The sequence below is a fragment of the Rhodnius prolixus genome, unplaced genomic scaffold (assembly GCF_049639745.1).
Source record: "Rhodnius prolixus isolate KJV_2025 unplaced genomic scaffold, Rpr scaffold_11, whole genome shotgun sequence".
In the NCBI taxonomy this organism is placed as follows: Eukaryota; Metazoa; Arthropoda; class Insecta; order Hemiptera; family Reduviidae; genus Rhodnius; species Rhodnius prolixus.
Genome location: NW_027411625.1, coordinates 12420587 through 12443825, shown reverse-complemented (window position 1 = coordinate 12443825; position 23239 = coordinate 12420587). Strand labels below are relative to the sequence as shown.

The 23239-nt window shown below is 34.7% G+C and overlaps 1 long non-coding RNA gene across 1 annotated transcript in view; it reads right to left on the bottom strand.

The window, feature by feature from the left end:
* Positions 1-874: 874 nt before the first annotated feature.
* The window catches only part of LOC141459475 (uncharacterized), a 32276-nt gene continuing 9911 nt past the window's right edge, over positions 875-23239 (bottom strand). Inside the window, exon 2 of the long non-coding RNA XR_012461492.1 lies at positions 875-22070. This is a non-coding gene — a long non-coding RNA (uncharacterized lncRNA). The remainder of the gene's footprint in view (positions 22071-23239) is intronic.

The window sequence follows — 23239 nt, the reverse complement described above, 5'->3', positions numbered from 1 at the left end:
GAGAATCTCTCGGCATATTTGAAAAATCTAAACACTCAAAGTACCGGGCCTTGCGAAGCGTCGAGCGAAAAAGTCTGTGAAAGAGAAACTGCTTTGGTTGTGGTGATTCTGTAGGAGAGATACATTCCCAGTTGGTTGGGCGAGCTATCATAATTGAACTGGTCCAAACTGTTCTGCTGTGCAATGATAATGCAATGCACTTGGTGAGCATTAATGAGCTCAAGTTTGAATTTCTCCCTCTCGATTTGCATATAGCCCAAACCCCGCTCCTACGCACAATCTCATATACCGGTTCATGGCTCAACCTTCATAATACCAAAAAGGTATTATTTTGCTGGCACCAAGATGGATTGAAGTGACTAATAATCAATTTTACTTCGAAGAATAAACGGGTTAAGCCTAAAATTCTAAATACTCATTGAAGTAAAACAAGAGAAAACGCTAAGACTTGGGTTGCAAATAAGGTATATGCATTTGTAATTTCTTTTACTGTATTCAAGCGTTTAAATAAATTAAACAATAAATTAATTGGGTTGGCAACTAAGTAATTTCGGTTTTCACTCACAGGGAGCGGACCTTCATTTGTTTTAAATAGTCGTGTTGGTGGCGTACTTTGCCTTATTATATTTAGTAAAGGTAATATTGAGGTTACTTTAGAGGCAAGTTGTGCCTGCTTTTTCCAAAACCCTTACTTGTTGGTCCATTTCAAATGGAGCGCAGAAACGAACTATTTTACTTCTTTTTTTCCCCGCAAAGGCCAAAAAAGCTGCTGAAGCTCACAAAGAGATATGCGAAGTTTATGGCATTGACTGCTTAACAGAGCGCACTTGTCCAGAATTGGTTTAAAAAATTTCGTTCTGGAGTTTCCCCCCCCCCCCCCAAAGATGAGCAACGCTCTGGTCGACCTATTGAAGTTGATGATGACCAAATCAAAGTCATAACCTGTTCGAGGGATTGCAGAGAAGTTAAATGTATCCCATACAATAATTGAAAAGCACTTAAAGTGTCTTGGACTCGTTAAGAAGTTGGATATGCCTGTATGAACTGAAAGAGATTCACTTAACAAAACGAATCAACATTTGCGATATGCATCTTAAGTAAGCGCAAAGAAAACGACCCCTTTCTTGAAAAGAATCATAACTGGTGATAAAAAATGGGTCCTTTACAGTAACATATTGCAAAAACGATCATGGTGCAAGCAAGATGAATCAGCACCAACCACATCGAAAGCAGAATTGCACCAAAAAAAAAGATCATGCTGTCTTTTTGGTGGGTGTTGTGTATTTTGAATTGCTTCCAAAGGAATCAGACGATCACTTCAGTGGTTTACTGTCAACAACTTATGAAACTTGAAGAAACAATCAAAGAAAAACGGCCCTGAATTGGCAAAAACGAAAAGGAATTGTGTTCCACCATGATAATGCAAGTTCGCACACATCACCATGGCAACTCGCGGGAAATTATTGGAGCTTGGTTTGGGAAGTGATGGCACATCCTCCTGATACAGCCCTGATCTGGCTCCATCTGATTATCACTTATCTCGGAGTTTACAGAATTATTTGCACGGAAAAACTTTTTGCAGATGAAAATGACCTTAAATCGCAGCACTTGGAAAAGTTCTTTGCTGATAAGGACCAAAAGTTCTATGAGCGTGGTATCAAGAAGCTGCAAGAAAGATGGCGAAATGTGATCGAACAAAATGGAAAATATGTTATTGATTAAAAATTAATAAAAAGAATGAGTTTTATATCATAATTCAAAACCGAAATTACTTAGTTGCCAATCAATTGGTAGGCTCAAGTCCAAACATTGACTGCCGACGTTCGCATTTATCTAAATCTCTTCTTGGATATCTAATTTTAATACTGCTATGAATTTTTAAATTGAACTTGACTCAGATAGCAATATCCTAGATTTTAAATAGATTCTACTATTTTTTGTTTACCATCCAGCTCTAGACTTTTAGCACTGAATGAAAGTTACTTGTTGTGGGAGAACATTAACTACGACCAAAAACCACTTCCCGAAAGTAACGGCTTTATCAACTAATTCAAGAATTTTTGCATCCCAATCTAATAACACCGCCAATACCGAAATAGTTTATTTAAAGACTTCGAAGATACTTGTAGTTGTCACGTGGAACTGTTTTTATTGAGCAAACCCACAGGTATAATCTAGCTTTTAGCTCAATCCCAGCTGTCATGCTACCCGATAAGCTTTAAGAAGAGTGGCCTCTCCGTTGCCAGTGAGAGGAGTACATTAAGTCCAGTGTTTTTGACTGGAAAGCTAAGAAATTGTGTAGGCGGGAGATTCGCATAACCGACAAAACAATGCTATCAAGCAGAGCATTCTTAATTTAGTTCTTTATTACCATCTCTACTCTGAGCACACAAAAAAATCTAATTTTTGTTTTGATAAGTACACAGCTCTCTTCTGAGTCGTACTTTAAAAAATAATTGCTTACTTACAGATTTCTCTTTATTTGCCCCCAAACCATAAAAAAACATGTTATTTAGAAATTAAAGATAAAGTAATTAAATTAAAGTCACTTAAAAAACCCATAAAATTATTACATCCATCACCAACAAAGAAAAGTAAAATACAAATAACAACTATGAACATGAAATTATTAAAGCAGTGCTACCAACATCGATTGATACGTTAGAAAATAAAATAAAATTAAGATTAAAAAAATAATAATAATTTAGGCTCAAAATTTATACTTTGCGTTTCCATTGTGCTGGTCATTCCCAGAATATGGTATAAGTGGAAAAAGAAAAGAGATATAAGATGAGTAAAACATTACTGATGGACCTCAAAGGATAAACTGGTTCCAACCAAACCAACATGCACATATTGTTAGAAATCTACTGATACTGCATTGCACTATCAGGTCGATAGGATGGAAATTGCACTTGTGGCAAAGAAGTACTCCTAGGTTGTAAGAGGGACCTTCGGAAGAAAATGGGTTGTAAGGAATAGAGTTGTACACGTTACACTAGGCAAGCATGTTATGGCCTAGACGAGAGGATCCCCTCCACTAGAACTTGGTGGTGTCGCGCTAAATGAGAAAGCGCGTGAGGAAAATTTCATTGTTTTATTTGTAGACATAACATTTTCTCAATTTTAGATTTAATGCTAAAAGTCCTCAAAGCGATGAACGGCACTGAAAAACTTCTTTCCAACTAGTTTAGACTTAGTTCCATTTTGTTTGTTTTTTTCAAGGTCTACGGCAACGCCGGTTTGTATGAAAAGTCAAAGAATGGATGTTAAGAGGGAAATCCAACTGTACCAGTTAAGAGATGCCTTACAGTAGTTCAGTCAGAATGGTCTTACTTCAACCATCATTGAAATTTCATTTCGCTTGACAAAAGTTGTCAAAATCTCTTCTTTTTTTAAAAAAATAAATTTTGAGCCTAAATATTTCCAAAATGCATTTTAAAAAGGCTTGAGGTATAGCTGTGTGTTGAGGTTGAGAACTCGTCATGGATGTTTCATTTTCCAATAGATGCATTGTAGATAACTAGATGTCGTACCAGATTGTGCATTTACACCTTAAATCGAAGATGCAACAATGTAAATGCACTCCTGGCACCCACCTAAATTATCCAGAAAAAGATAAGATTTTCTTATCTTATAACTATACAAGTTTTTGGAAATACTTTTCGTTATTAACTTTGTTTTCATTTTGGCGAGCAAAACTATTCTTACTGTTAAGAATAAAGAAATTCTAAAAATAACTGGAAGAGAAAATTGAGCTGCTCATCAAGAATGTGTCCAGTAGTGACAACATCGAAAATATTAAACCTACCCTCATGGGTAGTGCAAAACGTCGTGGTATTTGTTGTCTCCACTAAAAAGAGGTAAGACTTAAAAATAAATAAGATATCGTTAAAAAAAACACACACTTACAGTGAGATACATGCAAAAACAAAAACAAAAAAAAGGCGCCAAAAACCAGTCAAAAACGAGCTACTTACTTGATCAACACACCTCACCATTTTCCTCAATTGGGTTTGAGCTTATTAAAGTTAGCGAGCTCACAATGCTTTGGATTACTTGTAAATGGTCCAAGTTTGGTGCGAACAAATTAACAACACAATTATCTTGGACAGCCCTTAAAAATTATGCTTCATTATGCTATATGGAGGACGCAACGCAAAGACAAAAATTTACTCTAAACGTAGCATTTGTGAACTCACATCGCTCTGGGCAGCATATTTTCTTATGTTTTAGTCCAAAATACGTACACCAAGACAATCAGCCTGTTACATGCAGGAACATGCAAGAGCGGAGGGAAGTACAGTATCATATACCTACGTCACAGCAATTTACATGGCCAAATGTTTCTCAAAACTTATTATCTTTTGGTTTTAGTGCTTTAAAAACAAAAGATTGCATGTACGCTTCCAAAACTAACCGCATTCTTCTAGGATTCATAAAAACTTGCTTCAAAATTATTACTAAAAATGTTACCTCGTTTTTACTTATTATAGTATAGATTCTCAATGTAATAGAGGGCTCAACTTCTAGAACACACTTTACGAATTACGTTCTATAAAAAAGAACTCGTCTTTCATCTGTACCGCAGTGTACTATAATGGCTGGAATATGTACACATATCCTGCATACTAAGTTTTGAACAACTTTTTAGCAGAAATTTTACAAGAAAACCGCAAAAACTGGGGGCAAAAAAAATTGTCACCTGTTTCGGTCAACTGACGTATTCGCAACTTTGCCTAATATTATACCCTTAATGCCGAATAGTCAGAAATGGATTTTTACTTGAAAACATCATTTTGTACAGGGTGTTCATTTTAAGACGGCTCAAATGCACATCGTGCTTAAACGGTTGTTCTGAGCGAAAAATGGTAGAGGAAAAATTTGTTGCCTGTCACCTCTAGTTTCAGAATATGTGACTTGATTTTAGATTCCTGCCCGCATACGCAGCTGACGCGCGACCAAAAGTGAGGGTTTGCAGTTGACCCCCATTTTCATAAAGACCGTTTTAAAGAGTATAAAAAGTAATGAAAGAAACCGAAAACCGCAATTCGATATTTTCAAAATAAAGGTGCTAGGCCATTTCAAAATCTGGTATTTTTAATCATATTTCAATTTTTTTAACTTGTTATCAAAGAGAAAAAGAAGAGCACGCGATAGGTCATTTTTATGTATTTTTCCATCCCCTTTCTACTAAAAATATTGCCAAGGCCGTAAAGCTAGTATTTTTCTTGATATCGGGAAATAAGTCGTTTTCCGAGTGATTTTTCTAAGAAAAATCATATGTTAAGAGCTTTAGATGTTCTCACACATACTCAAAATGGCTAAAAAATGATTTTACATCTGTTACAAACAAAAAGGTTTAATAATTATTTGGTAATTTTGGGAGAGTTGCGTTTAATTACCAAAAAAATTGGAAACCTCCTGCCACGTATTTAAGTGATCAATATCTTTCATGTAAAGGATCAAATTTATTCCTTAATTTATCAAATATCGAATTGCGGTTTCCGGTTTCTTTCATAACTTTTTATACTCTTTAAAACGGAGTATATGAAAGTGGGGGTCAACTGCGAACCCTCACTTTTGGTCGCGCGTCAGCCGCAGGAATCCTAAATCAAGTCACATATTCTGAAACTAGAGGTGATTGGCAACAAATTTTTCCTCTACCATTTTTTGCTCACATCAACCGTTTAAGCATGAAATGCATTTGAGCCGTCTTAAAATGAACACCCTGTATAATCATCTGGTATCAACTGAACCAACTAAACACATTTTAAACTAGTTTTTCTCACTCAGAGCACCTAAAACCTTTAATTTTCGTTTCTAACTCGAAAGACGTACATCACAAAAAAAATCACAATACCTGCTTGAATTTTCAAAAATTTGTTCTAGCACTTACTGCCATAAAATCCAATACATATTCGATTAGGCGGATTATTTTTTCCCTTTTTTTTTAATTATTAGAAGCATGAAAGAAATTTACTTAAGAAAAATAAATGATCAAGCAACATTAGGCACAACTAAATATAGATTAACTTTACTTTGATAAATTAAAATCCTATGGAACTACAGAAATATCATATTTCACAGTTTAGAACTCCATTAGATGGCCAATAAGGTCATATTTAATTACAATCATCGACACAAATCAGAAAAGTAATAAACATTAAACCTATTCATTATTTTATTACATTCAATATCGCCAGCAAAAATATCATCGAAATGACTCAAATAATTAATGCAAATTACATGCAACCCTCAATGGTTCTATATAATAATGGGACATTTATGGACTTATCTTTTGACACACACTTTATCCTAAGTAAAAACCTTGAAATAAAAATAAAAAAACATTTCGGGTATATTGATATACAAACCCAGCTAAGGTCATTTTGATATAACCCCTTTAAATTAGGTACATGTTCCTAAATAAGTGACAACGATCCAGGCATTTAAAATGAATTATTCAACTACTTTTAAAGGTGCCTTTGTCCTGATTGTTTTAAGGTAGTAAGGTATGATTGGTTTTAAAATGTTCTTCTTTGTGAAAGTCCACTCGTACAACCCAAAAACTTAAAAAAAGAACACCACATCACATTCCTTGCATAGGACAGATGTTAATCATCACACTTCCGATATCCCAACACAAATATACTAAAATCAGAGGCAAACCCACAAAAAAAAAGGTAAGTACCAGAAACTATTATTACATAATAAAAAAACAAATTTTCAACAGTTGGCAATGCTGACCTGATATCAAACCATACATTTAAAACCTTCCAGCTTAGTACACACCTAGACAACATTCAGAACAGAAGGGCCATTGATTTTAACAATGTTGAAAAATATTATAATTGTTAAATGCAATGTAAATAATTTTTGTAAACTATTTTTAAAGTATATTCTCTTTCTGTAGAAAAAAAAATGTTCCACGGCTGTCTTGAAGCGACCTAGTCCCCGGGTCAACAGCTTCACAAAAAAAATAAATAATTGAATTAATGAAAGAAACAAAAACGACGTGATCAATACTCTTCGATATAAATATAAAACTTATTGAGTTAAAAAATCATAGGAACCGTTTTTTAAGAATATTCTCAAATTTTTTTTGAAACCCAAAAAATCTAAAATTTCCAAGATTAAAATTTTTTCTTACAAAGAGTAACAAAAAAAAAAAAAATTAACTATTTGTTATACCATTTGATTGATAAATAGTACCTGATTGCGGGAAATGTATTTTCGGGCGCGAAATGAATAAAACGGCATGTTTGCGCATAGCGCTGTTCTAAAATTTACAACAAAATTTAATTAAAGTAGAAGAGGCGTGCGCGGCTAACGGACAATACGTTAGAGAACTGTGCCAGTCAGCTATTAATAGCTCAATTAAATTAACCCAATTCAAGGAAGTGAACTACATCTTAATGGTATGCACCACAATCATACATTTAAAGTTGTAAGATTTATTTGTATTAACTAACATGCGAAGCAGCAATAATAAGGCAGTAATAGTAGTCAAAACTGAAGTTATTGACAAGACTTCATTCCTACTCAACAGAGTTATTGACTTTAAAACAACTAGTACAGAATTACAGGCTGCTTTTCTTTATGAGAACATATGAAATTATGTTACGACTTGGCTTGGTTACCTACTTACTGAGTTAAAATTGCCTATTAAAGAATTTTAGGCGAACTTTACTCACAGCGATTATGAAGTTAAACGCACATTATACAGATAGATAATGCTCCCGTTTTTTTATTGAGGCACCTGTGCTTTGTTTGATTTTATGGTGATCAGGATTCTTATCTTAACCTTTACGCAGCCATCAAGCATAGGCTCTCTCGAGGCGCCAAGGCAGCCGAGAGAGGCCCGCAAAGCTAGGAAACATTGTGGTACTGGGTTCGATTCCCGGTCTAGGCCTTGGATTTTATTAAATGCTTAATATGAGAATGTACGTCCACAACACCTAATTGGTAATTTGGACTAACCCAAAAAAGAAAAAGGGCATTTTTGTTTTTACTTTATTCTGTTCTATTCGATCTGATAATTAAGGAGTTACAAACAGATCACGGAATTTCAGGCTGTCTACGTACACAAAGTAAGTAATAAACTGAATTTCCACTAAGCGATTATGGAATTATTGTAACCTATAGCCCTGTGCAACCCGAGAATGAATTTAATGATTTATAAATTAATTGCTCAATTTTGTCATTTTTATTAGCAGTTGCAGTACTTCCTTTTAAGAGGAGTAAGAGAAATTAAACTGCGAATACAACTGTTCAACCGGACAGTTTTAACAGAAGTGTAAAAACAGTTGTTTTTTTTTAAACCAGTTCAATGGACTCGAGATACCACTCATATGGAGCTAGTATTACACATCACTCGTTAGAAGTTTCTCAGTGGATTTATATCAAGAAATTTACGCAGACTACTTACAGGATGATTTTTAGGCACAAAATTTTGTGCTATAAGCTACGCAGTTTACACACAGCTGATAGAAAACGCTAACTTCGCACGCCATTGAATGAAGTTAGTAATGATTTAATAGATCCAGTTAGCAGAGGTTTTCTGGCTGAATTTTCACATAACTATTATGGAATCGCAGGCTGGTTTTATAAAAAAAAAAAAAACCTTTACGTGGATTTTTAGACCGATCACAGCTAGCTTACTACAAAACATTACGCTTACTTTACACACCACTGATTGAAGTTTGAAACAGCTTACAGGGAATTTTGGCTGACTTTTCACACTACTTGCTTGGAGTTTCTCGAGTTATTTTAAATACAACTGCATTTTCACATCATGACTTTACACAGTTACACAATTGGACTCATGCTAATTTTAACACGCCACTGTTCAGTATTTATTGACTAATGTACCTACTACCTAAAGAGAAGCTTGTTACCTTCTGACAAGTTAACAAAAAAAATCTTCATCGCCATTCTTTACTCTAAAACAACTAAAAATAACTTTAAAAAGAATTTTTTTTTACACGTAATGTACGTTTGTTGCCCAGAAGTCTGCTTCAAAATCATTGTTTAAAGAATGATTTATTATAACAAACGTTACATTGAACTAAAAAAGTATATTTTTATCGTTTTTAAACATTTTAAAAATAAATTTTTTCAATAAGGAAATGTAGCAAAAAAAAAAATTGCAACCTTCCAACTCTGATAATAACACTGACTCTATTCTCTATTACTATCATAATTATATTGTAACTATTTCACTATGCACAATTATTATTTTTAAATAGTAACACAAAACATACAATATTTTGTTTATATATATAAAAAAAAAGTGGTAATCAAGCAAAATCTTAAAAATTGGGGCACTACTGATCGTGGTGGCTACTGCAGAATGAACTGTGACCTACTAGGACGTACTGCAGATTGTCATATTGCCAGTATAGACCTCTGGCACAAGAATAATCCTTTTGGTGGGGGTAAGACGTCATCAACATTCTATAAGGCAACACCCACTAAGAGTGGGGATTCAACCATGCACACACGTGCGCCAACATAATAGCGTAAAACTGCTGGTTACAGCATAACAAAAATGCTCATAAATGTTCCAGTCCCAGGGTATTTTTTATATGTAGCAATACACATTTTAGTGCTTCAACTGCTACGGTCATTAGCGTCAAATACAATTTTCTCGGAGAATCTTCAAATTATAGATTTTATTAGTGTATAACGTTTAGAAAAAACATTCAAGCTGATTAAAAAAAATAATAATAAAGACAAAAATCGATTTAGCAAAGTGGTAATTGGGTTGGCTGATTTAGCCTAGAAGCAGCTTATTGGCAGATCTAATTTGATCGAAACATTAAATTTGCATTTCCCGAGGGTTTTCGTTTTAGAGTTATGAAGACCACACACACTTTAGAGACCAAAAAACTGATATTAAAACTATTTACTTCTATTCTTAAGGTACTGATAAAAAAAATTAATAAATAAAAAATATATATCTCATGAAATGCCGTATATTTACGGCAAATAACATGAGCTTTTTTCTAACAAAATCAAAAGAAAAATCCATTTTAGTAAAAAACTAGCGCTAAATTTCTCGAGTTTGTAATTACAGTAATAAATATTGACTCCTGCTAGAGTTCAACTAATATAAAACAGTTGATTGGCATTCAGGAAGGAAGTCTACCCAGCCCCGTCTAAATAATGCTATTAAGACTATGATCGAGAGGGTTTTGAAGGGAATACAGTCGTGAGTTCAGAAAGACCACTTTGTCTATCACAGCAGCAGGGTATGATGAACAGATTGGATGCGCATTTGCAGACAATTATAGAAATTATTGCTGAAGAGCTTCTAGCATGAGTGTTCCAGCAATAAGATAAAGGGGGCATTTATTAAACTGATGGCCGAGTGGAGTAAGTAATACAGAAATCATCAGATGTTAAGACAGGTCTGTTGTAGAGATCTAAGATTTTGCATGGATGAAATCACATGTCGTACAGGAAAGAAATAAGCGAGCAGAGATGTTGGCTAAACATGCCTTCCAGATCTTCCTGATGTGGGTGCTTCTTAAAATGAATACAAGAGCGGCTAGTCTGCAACCACTTTAAAAAAAAGCTGACAAAAATTTTTTTTACCACAGCGAGTGTCAGAATAAGATGAAATAAATTATAACATTTTTAAAAAAACAACACACATTCTTGAATAAGACGAATTCAAGATTGAAGATTATAGATTCAGCAATGTGGCGGAAACAGTGTTAAGTGAAGTTAGCGTTAAGCAAAGTATTGCAGAGTACTCGTTTTTAAGCCGCCAATACCTTTCTTACAATTGGCAAATCGCACACTTCCGCTTTGCACTTATAAAAATTGGCAGCTTATTTCGTTTGGCAAACAATCCAAATGTTTTGACCTTTTAGTCCCAAATAAAACCCCTTCAAATAGGCGTTTTCCTTTTGCCAAAAATTAAATGTATATTTATAAATTAGGTGTGACTTTCCCTTGCCGTAATTCACTAATTTAATTTTCTCAAAACATTGGTTTTTACTGAAAATATGATGACTTTAACGTCAAACATTTTTCTTGTAACAGTTTAAAGGAAGCATGACGTCACACCTCGTCCAGAATAGAAGAAAACATAACTTCATTCAGGGACACAGGGCCATTAATAATGAAGAAAATTAGAAAAACAACGGATTTATCTGGAAAACAAGAAATTAAGTCTTATTTCTGATCATTGAAAAATGTACAGTGGATTTAAATTTGAGAAGTAGAAGGATGTGGGATTTAATAGCATGGTACAGCCAAGGAATTTAGGTAGAACCAAATTAAAGCAAGATACGACCGGGTTATGTGAGCATTTCTGCGGTTCTCGAAGTTTAATCGTAGAGACAGACGAGTTCATTAAACGCTTTAGTTTGCCCTCGAGAAACTCAGAAAGGTCCCCATAAACTCAGAAGACCCCTTAGCCCAAATTAGCGAACTAGCAGAACTACCCAAAAATCAATATTCCTAGAAGATAAGTACCAAACCAAAGTGATATCCCCATACCATATGACCAAGAAACCTTTTGGCAACTATCTACGAAAATCTTCCATATTTTGATCGAGAGTGCCCAAGATTACTGAACTTTGAACGAATGAGGTACCAAGAAAGTTGTTGCGATTATTTATTAAGAAATCATTAGACTTTGCCTTCATAATCCCAAACTGCATCTTGTTTGCCGAGACTAATGTTGACCAACTGTGCTGCATTTCGATTCTTGTCTTAGAATTCTGGAGCTTCCCGCTCCATTGACTCCCCAGAGGCAATCAGAATGAAAATTTGTGCTGAGTGTTTGCGACTCACAAACATTCCTGCCCCTTTTGAGCCTCTCTATTGGTAACCTGGCTCTTTTAAAAAAAACAGTTGTCGACCTTGTTCAATGAAATTAAAACTAGCACATCCAGTAGACTTTGTACTGTCTATAACAAACATCTGGAGATTTACCTTCTACAAAACCGCTAGATACAATCTGCTAATTATTTCCCTTTGATTACCATCCCTCTTCATTACGTTCAAGTGATCTGTGATGGTTACTAATGGTAAAAAAGGGATGGAGACAGAATTCCTTGATTAACTTTAATGCTATGGAGGTTTGTAGGGCAGAATTTCGTTAGCGTTATTTTGGGATTCGCAATATTTTCGTCATTTTGTGTACCCTTCTTAATTCTTAGGATTGTAAACGGCTTCTTGATTTTGTTAACAATGCATGGCAATTTCGGTACCAACTAGTTTAAGATTTCAATTACTGAAATGGTAAAAATGTATTTATTTAGTCATTTTTCGATCTTTAATTCCTCTATTTAACCTTAAATAGATTGATTTAATTTAAAGTACGTACAAATTATACATTTTTCTTTCCTTATTTTTTGTCTAACATTTACCTACCTATTTGCTAATTTTTATTGTTTTTTTACTGCTTAATTCTTTATCTTATTATCTCATCATAACATCTACCTCCAGCTTACAGTGTTTCCAAACCTTTTAATTTGTTCTTTGTACTTTTACATTTCATTTTCAAAATTATTATTATTAGTACTTTTTTTGTTTTAGGTGCATCGACAGCTTAGCCTTTGGCACCGCTATCTCATTTAAAACACCGCTGCAGAATGGTTGGTACCTCCTACTATATTAATTAATATTACTATATTAGATATAGCACTAGTACCCCATAAGGAGTGATAAATAAAATCAACTGTATCAGCCACTGATGAGGGCACATAGCGAGCCGAAACCTTTGGCCTATAAAGAAAGACCTATAAATACGCATTCAGAACTTAACTTTAAAATAAAAATGCTCCTTAAGAGGAGTATAAGAAAGTACGGAAGAAGGGGAAGCCTGAGCGACGCTAAAGTTACCCCAGAACTTCACTACAAGCTTTTTCGGAAAAAATGTATAATCCAATTTGATAACCATTTAGGAGCACATCGATACATATAAATACAAATTTAAATTAAACTAACAGAAAATTACCTAGCTGCGAGTTATTGGGTTTGGGGTCAAAGAAGTTTCTGGTGCTTCATTCATCGAAGTAATGACATAAGCACGGGACAGGCCTAACTTGCGCCTAAAACAAGACCAAATGAATCAATTCGCTGACTTCCTTAGAATACAACTGAAATCTCAAAATGCCTTACCGGTACTGCGTACTTCGGATGAGCTGATAATTTGTCGAATGGACATGATACTTACTATTACAAGCACTTATTATGTATTTCGATTATATATTTATAAATCTATACATATAAAAATGAATGTGTGTCTGTTTCTTTGTTTGTACTCGATAGATTCAAAAACCATACATCCAATCGCCGTGAAAATTTGGGAAATTATTAGGTATATCCCCGGGAAGGTTTTTGCAAATTTTTTTTAAAATCAGAGTTGGGGTTCTAGGTGTACCCGAACAAATATCCCAAAAATATCAAAATAACATTTAATTAGTAATATTTGTTAAAAGTGTAACCATGAAAACCATGAAAAACAGTTTTTTGCAATTATTAATACGAGAATAAATTATACCGAAGATGGTGGAAAATCCATTAAACTAAAAGTACTCAACAATACTATTGATGTTGATAATCGTTGGGTAGTACCATATTCTCCATTACTACTAAAAACGTATAACGCGCACATAAATGTTGGGTACTGCAATTCAGTGAAAGCTAGAAAATATATTTATTTGCAAATATGTGAACAAAGGAAGCGATATAGCAGTGTTTGGAGAGGAAAATACAACTGCATCTAACGATGAAGTCACCCAATATCAACTGGGACGCTTCATAAGTAGCAATGAGGCCGTATGGCGTATTACCTGAATATCATTTTCCATTCATGAACGATATTCAACGGTTGTTCATTTAGCAGTACATCTTGAAAATGGACAGCGTGTGTTCTTTACATCAGAAAATGTACGTGCAAGAGCAATGTCACCACCGCCAACAACATTAACTGAATTTTTCACATTATGTAGAAATGCTACCTTTGCAAGGACACTACTGTACTCTCAAGTAGGGATAATTTTATTGTTAATTTTCATTTCGATGTATTGTATAGATTTGGTCATTAATAAATTATGTTTGAGGTATCAAAACTGCCTTTTTGTTCAAACACAGCAACGTGTGAACGGGTACAGCTAGTATACATATATTGGCCGATTTTGTAAGGCCGATAACTTACTAAATTGTGTAAAACGACGCGTTAACTAATTTTGTTTACCTATACAGGGTCAACCAGTTAAGTATTGTCCATAGGCCTACTGTGTGTAGTAAATCTAAAGTGGAGTTCAATGACGTATTGGCCAACTTCATATTTTCCACTGTTCTTGAGTGACGTCACTTTAATTTTTTTTTAAAAAAAATCATTACTTTTTCTCTAATAAAAATGTTATTATTCAGAAAGTTTTAGTCCAAATCCGATTGTGATGACACGGCTAGAAAGACAGATAAATTTTCTAAAAAACTGATACCATTTCAAAGCTTAAGTTATTCTCTAAACAGCCTCAATTTTCCACCGAATGCTGGAGAAATAAAAGTCATCGAAATTTTTCATTAGGCCCTTATGTGATCATTATCAGAACTAGGTGCCAGGCACTTTTTATAAAAGTTTTCTTGTTTAATGGGCTTTCAAATGGTATATCATTTTCCAGGATTCCTTATATCTTTGTATGAGAAATTACGTTTGTTTTGCAAGAAATCGTGTTCACGAGCACTCAACAGTGTTAGTTATCAAGTTGTTTAATTCATTGAAAACTCTTTTAGATGGACCAATAGTCAATTTTTAAAGTAGATTGTCTTAAAATAAGGAAGTCAAAAGTTACAAATTGCACTAAAAAATAAATAAATTAAAAAAAAAATTCTGATCTCTCTGAAATATTTGAGAAAATGTTAGGAAATATTTTAAACAAGAACTATTTTTATAAAAAAAAATTCATATAGTTTGTATTTACTCCAAATTACAATTTCACACACAACTACCCTGTTGAAAAGGAAAAGCATGTGAATAAGCCTTAACCTTTTTTTTAAAGTGCAATTTGTAACTTTAGAATATGAACTCTTCTGTAAATTTGTTTTTAAATTCTGTTACCATAATCCAAACACAACCAAATTATTTTTTTTTTTAAAAAAAACCACTTATTGGAACTCAGGAGACCCCTCAAACCGAATTCGCCAGGTAAAGAATCAAAATCAAAAATAACAAGAGTGCAGCCGTGCAGTACTTGTAAAGAGTAAATGAGAAGTAAAAATAGAAATACTGAAACTTTCGAAATTCTGTGCGTGTGTACGTAAGCAATAATTAGATGGGTGGTGGTGGGGGGAGCAGTGGGGGTTGCCAGCTGATTTGAATGACCTTGACAGCCAGCTCACACGAGAGGCACCATGCACACTCGTCACCAACTAGACGCTCTCTTTACCATCTGAAAAGATACAGGGATTCCAACCATGACATCATCAAAAATTTTGGGCCAAACATTCAAACCACTTTCACTTACCTCAATTTTATGTCAATTTTCTTGAAAATTAGAAATTCTACTAAAAAAAAAAGATGGCGTCATCAATATCTTAATAAGACAATATAGTTAAAGAAACATATTCGTCACAGCTATCCCATAATGCAGGTGAAAAGTCAGTAATCTATAAGAAATAGTTTAAAACCAAACGTAAGTTACTTCAAAGTACAAATAAAACTTTGGCAATACCCAGTAAAAGTTTTAGATGTACACTTATGAAATTAGAATTTATTAATTTCTATTACTTCCTGCCTAAAGAGGCAAGAAAAGCTTCTTATCATGTTTTTTGTTTATTTAATTCTATGGACCATTTATCAGGTAGTACTGATTACTCTATGATTTCCCATGGCTTTCTTAGAGCCCTTTTCCTTTCAAAGAGATTTAATTTTGCATGAAAAAAGTTGAATTTCTAAGGAAAATGTTTACTTTGGTTGAGATAAAAGTTTAATCTGATTGAAAGACACTATATTCTGTTATATATTCACACAAAAAACATGTCCAGGGACCTCTAATATCTCTTGAAATTGGCCACGATCACAATACGTCTTCTTACAATCTCTCCTCAGAAGATAACTAGTAGTATTGGTTGAAAGGTTGGTAGACCATTTGCCCTGGCGATGAACTGTCTCAGTGTGGCTGAGATACCACCAGCTGTGTTCACTCGCAGGTACAGCCAACACAGGGTGGTACCCTAGCTACCTCCGAGAATCTGCTGCCCTAATTAGCATACTAGCTCCTCTTGCTTTTAACTTCATCTTCTTTCTTCTAATTCTCATATCAGTGTGATGGGCAAAATGAATACGCCTTTTTTTTTTTATTCAATAAATTTCAATCAGTACCTTGACAGAAACCGAATTCCACAGAATAAAAGCAAAACAATAATAAATCGTTCAATGGTTTCTGCATAGGTTTTGGGCACATTCATTCTTTGAAATTAAATTATTTTAAAATTTACTTTGTTCCCATCACTTGATAACAATAATGCATAACAATAATCTTTGCTGAACATTGGCGGCTCGTGCTTAAGTAGCACAACTCCAAATCATTAATTGCAAAATTTTTTGTATCATATCATCAGAACACTATTCCATAAATTAAGTACAACAATGGCTTTAATGTAATTGATTTTCATTTTTTGCATCATTAAACCTACTAATGTAAAAATGCAGAGAATATCAACATTTTGAAATTTGTGACTTGGCCACAGTAGCGCAGCTGTGAGTCTGGTTGCAATAACTCTGCAACAGGTCACAAAGAGGGAAGTTCTAAAGAAGAACTTCTATTTCTTTAAATCAGCGGTTCTCACAACTTTTCTTTAGCGTACCACCCATATGAACCACATATCAGTCGCATACCATCCATATGAACCAAATATCAGTCGTGTACCACCCATGTGAATCACATGACGTGACAAATCACAGATCAACCCATGTGGATCACAACAGATCAGTCGCGTAATACTAATGTGAAGCACAAATTAGTCGCGAAACCACCAGTATAAACCTCAGAGCAACCCCCAGAGCACTCATATGAACTATACGGCTACGTTTTAGGGAAGATGACACCATGTGCATGAGCACCGCCATACATGCCTAGCAAACTGGAGATTACTTCCAGTGAACGTGCCTAAAACGAATTTAATATTTCTTTTCTGACTTTTCCCCAGTAATTTTATTTCCGTTCACCTCTAAAGGTATGATAAAGATATTTTATGCTGCGTATCACCTTAATAAGCACTGCGAACCGCCAATGATACCTCAAGGTGGAGAACTATTGGTTTACATTGATTAAAATTAATTATTAAATAAACTAGGCTTGATTAAACATGTGGATGGAATATTTTACTTAAGCTTAATTTATCTAATGGATAATAAACATTTATTTCAAGTTTATTCTTTATTTTTTTTAAATTTTTCAAGACACGTCAACATCTGAGGTTATTGGCGCCCTGAACTTTTCCCTATGCACTGCCGTGATATCTTCCCTGAAGTTGTTTTCCTGTCCATTCCCGCTTAAGATCCTGAATTACATGACACATCATCTCAACCTAAAAGGTTCTAGGTTAATAAGTACTGCTTGACTTCCAAGTCTTATAACGGATAGATTCAGTTATTTATTCGTTCACCCAGATCCAAATTCCAATTGTTAAATCACTCCGGTATGATTCGAGTGAAGCTGATTTCAGGGAATTCAGCCACTGAGAGTATCCAGATTGAAACCGAAGTTAGATATTCGTTCCAAAATCCACTGCTGCTTCTTGAGAATAGCTGGGTTTCTAAACTAATATATTATTTTATGTTTCGATCTCTTTTGGGCTTGAAAATTCGTATTTTACTATTTTTCACATGTTTCGAAACGGATATGAGCCCTTATCGGTAGATCTAAATGGCAATGAATCAGTACTATTCGCAAGTGTACATAAGACCCTTGTGGAAGTTACAATCAGGTGACCGCCTGTTGCGAATAAAACTGAGTTTTTATGGTATTCTTACATATTTGGTTGTGTCTGTTCTGGAATCAATGAAGACGGATCACTTACTATCTATAAATATAATTCTTTTCTTTCTTATTTCCTTAGTCCATGTTCTGGAATTGTTCGTATGATTTGGGTATTGTAGCGTTAAACGCTGAAGCTGTACGCTGTATGTCTCTGAGGCTGTATGTCTCAGAGAAGGGTGTGTGTGCCTCTCAGACAGTATGTCTCTATTGTGAGGTTTATGTTAATTAATTTCTCTAAAGCCTCGAATTCTATTCAATTTGCGTACAATCGATGTCCTTAAACTAATATATTTGGTAGGTCGGTTAGCTATATGAGATCATAACTTTACATAAAAAAATATTTTTATTCAATTCTGAGCGTTGAGAATGGATAGGGTTATACGGTGAAGGGCACATATCCGTCACGAAAGATTGGCAGTTGAATAAAAACTATTTTTTCACGACCTAGAGATGAGTTCGAAATATTGATGAACATAATAATTAGGCACCCTTGACAGCGGCAACATTTCTTTTCACAATTTTTGAAAATTTGGCTTTCAGAGGTTTCTGAAACATTTGAATCAACTTACCCGACAATGATTATAATTTTACGATTAAATTATTGAATGCATTTTAGAAACATCTGGTAGCCTTTCCGCATACCAAGATCGGAATTTAGCTCATTAGTTGCTTTTTCTTCTGTTTTTTAAGTTACGTTGAATACATACAAATACGCACGCGTGCACACAAAAATCGAAGAGTGATCGGCAAGAATCAAAGTAACTTTGAATGCACACAACAACCGCCTGGAGGAGCGTTAGACGCGGCTTGGATGACGGTGATTTTACTACTTTGATGTCATTTAAGTTTCCAAGAACCAATACAACCAACTACTTTTACTGGGTACATGGGCAGTTTTAACCAACAATGTCTAACTAACGAAGAACGTGGATAAAAGGTTGCCCACCAGGAAAATGCTCTGCATCAGGGTATTGTCTAACCTAATACGAATCACCAACCAAAATGGGTAAAGTGGACTTTTCTGTGACCATTTACTCAATCACAAGTTTCTGGTCATAACCGCTACGATTGCAACAGACTTGACAGTGAATACAGTGAAGAATGTGGTTAGTAGAATTCGAAAATACAAAATTACAAAAAGTTGAAATTCTGTAGCTGGTTTCACTATGGAACTTGGCATTTTCATCAGTACATCGAAAATGTGAAAATACAGTACAGATTTTCAAGGTCATCACCCAAGTGTTTCGTTTGAACTTGGACTTAATTATGTAGGCTCATCACTTTGGTATGAAAGTATTCTATTGAAGTCAACAACACTTTTAGGGCAAATTAACCTAAGAATATTTACTAAAGCAACCTGGAAGCAAGAATAATTCATGTTACTAGATTTTAATAATTGTTATAACATGCAGGCGTCATTTATCTGAGTTACAGTGGCTGATTCATATTGAATTGAGTCACGAAATTATAAACAGATCTACCTATAAAAGAACTGATAAGAAAACAATTTCTCTACCTGTAATGAGTCAGGGAAAAGAAATCTCACAAGATAAATTTTCAGTCAGCAAAAAACGAGAGTTGACCACGTTTCGTTCACCATTACTTGATCTGTTCTGAGGAAGACACGATTTCAGTTCGGCCTTAATTTTTTTACCTTTCCAGAATCTCAAATCGTGCAATTTCCAAATTCCACGCTTATCTTATGATTCTATCTGCTCATAAAGAGAACTATGCGTTTCACACCAAAGTTTTAAGCCTGAAATAGTTAATATCCCAAGACTAAATGAAATCTTTGCCTTGGAAAATAAAAGAAAACTGGAAAAACTATTTTGCATCTGTTGGTCTCGATATTCTCGAAATGTTTGTTAGACATTTCATGAGCTTAAATATTATAAAGAAGGAGAGCTCAACTTAACCACACACTAGGAATCATTAAGAAATCAAGATTCCTAAAAATCAAAGTAATATAGACCTGCACGCATATGTAACCATACTTTTTACATATATGAATATATAGTTTTTACATCAATACCTTGACCGTTACGAAACAGTCCCCTCCTGAGCATTAAAAAAAAACCTGAATACCGGTAAACTCAAAATAATAATAATAACAGAAAGAGAAAATTAGTTCAGTCATCTAGATTACTATCACTGGGTTTGTATCCAATTTCAGGCCCTTACATTTACACTTTCTAGGTTTGTATCCCATAGCACGCTCTTATATTCTCTAGAAAGCTTTGTATCCAATAGCAAGCCCTTACATTTTCTCTTTCTAGATTTGTATCCAACAGCACGCCCTTACATTTTCTCTTTCTAGGAGCTTCTTACAGCTCACTGTCCGATGTTGTCTGTGACGAGAGAGAACAATGACAGGAGACCGGCAGTGTACTGAGAAAACTCCGGGAACCAATGACCTCAGATGTTAGCACGACTTAAATTAAAAAATTACAATAATTGAGTATTTAATTTAGTACCCTCAGATCAAGGAGTTGGAACTGAAGTGAAAGCAATACCAATGATGCCACAACGTCAACCAACACCAGCACCATCAACAACATCACTTGTGTGGTCAGTTCGACAGGTTTTCTATGCAGACATCATCGCAACTGCAGCATCAGTCCATCCTATATACTCTATCTTTTACCAATGGCATCACTTCTCTCTTAAGTACCTTTACTTGCCCATTTATCATACTTCTCACTACCGTCTTCAGTGAATTACTTCCTCGAATTAACTGACCTTATATTCTCAAACTCACCATTTCCTTTCTACATTCAAGGAACGCATACCGAATGTCATCCAGAGAGACGAACTAGACGTACTTTCACATGACAGAAGGTCTGACGTAGCACTAATTACTGAAGCACATTTTACTAACAGATTAACTTTCAATATACTGGACTACATGACATACCTACTGACCATCTGGACGATAAGCGCATGGTGGCATGGTAATAAGTCGAAGTTTCTTATCCCATTATCTCATCCCACGCATTCCTACAGATTCCCTTCAAGCATAGTACCAAAGTTTCTTTACAGTTCCTTTAAATAAGCAGCTATGTACTGTGCCCTCCCCAAAAATTTTTAACCAGTCCAATAATTCCTGTCATTTTTTCCAAACCCTCGGTCCCAAATTCATTTTTCAGAAATTATCGAGCGACATACCCACATTGACTTATTCCACTAGAGGCCCTTTTTACTTGCCCCTACTGCTTTCAATCTACCTACTCGCCAGAATCCCTATTCTAAGAACCTGATATCCTAGATTTCTATATTACCACACATCTCCATTCTTTCTGATATATTGACAACCAATGATCTCTCCTCAAACAACACTCAAGTCTTTCTTATCCTCGTCACACAGCCCATTTACAAAGAAAAATCTACGCTGACACCAGGTCCTACTAACTAATGACTGTTTCAAGCACTGTTTAGAGAAAAACTGGGCCAAGATATTTATTTAAAAACAAACAAACAAGATCACTGAAATTACTCAAAACAGTCATTTCCTCGAAACTCAACTACACCATAAAGACGTATACATTTCACAATTAACACACTAAGATAAGAAGCTTGATAACAAAGAAACGGCGGGCTGTGTGATAACTTGAAACCAAATCCGCTATCAATCAGCAAAAAAAAAAATACAAAACTGGACAGCTGAAATCAGTCTTAGTGCAACTGAAAGTAGCCAGACATAAAGAATGTACACTTTCTTTCAAAGCCAATCTTGGTGGAACGCAAAGCAATGACATCTCTCTTTTAGAAAAGCTCATCATCTAAACCGTGGAACTCGGGCAATATCCGAAATTGAAAGAGCATAGATGTATGCTAGTTATTAACCTCAGTTTTCGAACCCAATACTGAGATATTAGATTTTATTTAACTGGTACATTGGTACGAAAACCTGGTACCTGCTTCATCCCTTCTCTAGGCATAAACACTAGATGCAATCTCGTGGTTATTTGTACAATGAAAATTAGTAATAAACCTGTCACTCACCTTCATGTTTAATTCTAGTGGTTTGAATACAAGGCGTAGTTCTCCTGATCGGCAAAACTGTGAATCAAATAAAGAGAAAATATTATTTAAATCAGTAAACATAGTGAAATGACAAGAAATGCTGATGAGTTATAAGGTCGCACTCAGCTGACCAATGAGCCGATAGGAAGTGCTGTGATATCAGCTACTTCTAGGCAGACCAATCAGCCGATAGGAAGTGCTGTGATATCAGCTACTTCTAGGCAGACCAATCGGCCAATAGGAAGTGCTGTGATATCATCTACTTCTAGGAAGACCAATCGTAATATTGGTACTTAAAAGTACCACATTTATGCGGAAACTCACACATAACATTTAAAGTAATTAACATAATTTAATTTGCTTGAAATGTAGAATTTATACAAACAGGTTTACTTTCTTCATTGCTAATGTTGAAGGAAGCACGAATTTACCCCCCCCCCCGGAACTCTAGTCAACGTTCTTAGTCTCAAACCCAAGAGAGAGAACTAGTATAGTGCAAGTAAAAACAAAATTTACCATTTCATCGAGAATTACAACTGGAAAAAGCCGATCAGTTTAGTACTGTCGCACAACCGATATACCGACATTCTAATAACTAATAATTTTGATTAGACACCTGTTCAGATATTAGAACTCTACACTTAACTGAATCGACATTTTAGGGAAGAGATTAACCAAAGAATACCAAGCATTCTTAAAAAGTATTAAAAATAAATCTAATTGATCCAAAAGTAATACACAGTAGAAAGAAAATCATTAGATTTGTAATAATTTTCTTGAACAGGTAGCTGCACTTCCACTGAAGTAATATTATAGTGCCTTGAACAGTTCTATTTATCTTGAACAGGTGGGCTGCACTTCCACTGAAGTAACATTATTGTGCCTTGAACAGTTCTATAAAGTATTGCCTATTTTTTGAGAGAATTTGATCCACATTTCCCTTTTAACAGCATTCTGAGTAAATAAGTAAATCTAACTTGCTCGGAAGTTAGAGTTACGCTCCAACAGTAATCAAACATTGTAAATATTGCGTAAATAAACATTTTTCTAATTATAAATTAAATAACGATCTAAATGATCGTCTTTCAATAATCTTTGCGTGATTGAATTTCCGAAGGAATGGGCTTTATTCTTTAAAAACATACGCTTGACGACAACGAGCACTTTGTGCGAGCAATTTTTTAATAATTCAGTATGGACTGAAT